A 1,536-nucleotide genomic window follows, 5' to 3' on the forward strand; every position below is an offset into this window, starting at 1 on the left:
GTGGTGGTGGGGTGGGGGTGGTTGTGGTGGTGGTGGTGGTTTACTCTGGAGTAAGTGATGGTAGTAGTGGTGGTGTGGCGATGGTGGGTACAGGTCATGCAGAAGGTGGAGTGGGGGTCGACTGATTGGTTGAAATGGTGGTAGCATCAACTGTGGACGGTGGTAGACGATTGTGAGAGAATGAAAGAGGGAGGGAGAGAGAGAGAGAGAGAGAGAGAGAGAGTGAGAGAGAGAGAGAGAGTGAGAGAGTGGAAGAGACGTGGGGAGAAGGTGAGAGAAAATAAGAGGGAGGGAGAGAGAGTGAATAGAGAGAGTATATTGAGTAGGTAGGGAGATACAGAATGGCAGAATGCATATAGCATACAAATATGTGTGTGTGTATGTATGTATGTATGTATGTATGTATGTGCGCACTTGTGTTTGTATGTGTGTGTGTGTGTGTGTAACATGTGTGTGTTGTGTGTGTGTGTGTGTGTGTATGCATTTGTGTATGTATGTGTGTGTGCACACGTGTGTTTGTATGTATGTATGTGGGTGTGTATGACGTGTGTGTGTGTGTGTGTGTAACATGTGTGTGTGTGTGAATACTGCTCCACAACGTGTGACTGCATCAATGGGAAATTGTTCAAACTGAGAGTACAGCAGGACCGGATGCAAGGAAATTTGACAGCATCCATATCTCTTTCCTCAAGCCCACCCGTGGTGTGAAGACCACCCAGGGTAATCAACTAGCAGTCACTTCCACCGCCATCGACCACACACACACACACACACACACACACAAACCAACGATAAACTACAAAACACTACACCAATACTTCTCATGTAGCACGATTAACGGAGACATATACAACCGGGTGGAGACGACGACGTAACGGATGGCTATGGGGTGGTGGAGTCGTCTGGACTGACGCTGGTGGGGTGGGGGCGTGGAATTAGTGGATAGGTGTAGGTAGTGGTGTGGATATAATGTGGAGTGCGAGTTAACAGAGGTTGTGAAAGTATTTGGTGGTGGTGGTGATGATGATGTCGAGAGGGGCGGCGGATAGGATTGAAACTACGATCAAACAGAGAAAAAGAGAGAAGAAAGAAAGACCAGGAAGAGGAAACGGTTAATAGGTATTTCTAACTCAAGATACAAGGTCACACATTTCATGCACAGTGGATTATAGCGACTGTATACAACTTGCTTACTTTTTTTCTTCAATTTATATCGCAACTGGTGAACAACAGCGTCGTTAGCTATAGATTACTACTGGGCTAATCAGTTCCGGTTCACTCTATTTCGGGTGGCGTGAGTAACAAGGGAGTGTCTGTTCGACCAGATGCGAAACAAAGATCGTATGGAATCTAGTTCAAAGAATGTCGGGTTTTTAGTTTTCCCTAAAAATATTTAAACCCTCGCCAGAATAAATACATAGGCACACGCGCACATGCATGTTTAAAAACATACATGCATATATGCGTGTGTGTGTGTGTGTGTGTGTGTGTGTGTGTGTGTGTGTGTGTGTGTGTGTGTGTGTGTGTGTGTGTGTG

This window comes from Octopus bimaculoides, chromosome 7 (genome assembly GCF_001194135.2).
Source record: "Octopus bimaculoides isolate UCB-OBI-ISO-001 chromosome 7, ASM119413v2, whole genome shotgun sequence".
In the NCBI taxonomy this organism is placed as follows: domain Eukaryota; kingdom Metazoa; phylum Mollusca; class Cephalopoda; order Octopoda; family Octopodidae; genus Octopus; species Octopus bimaculoides.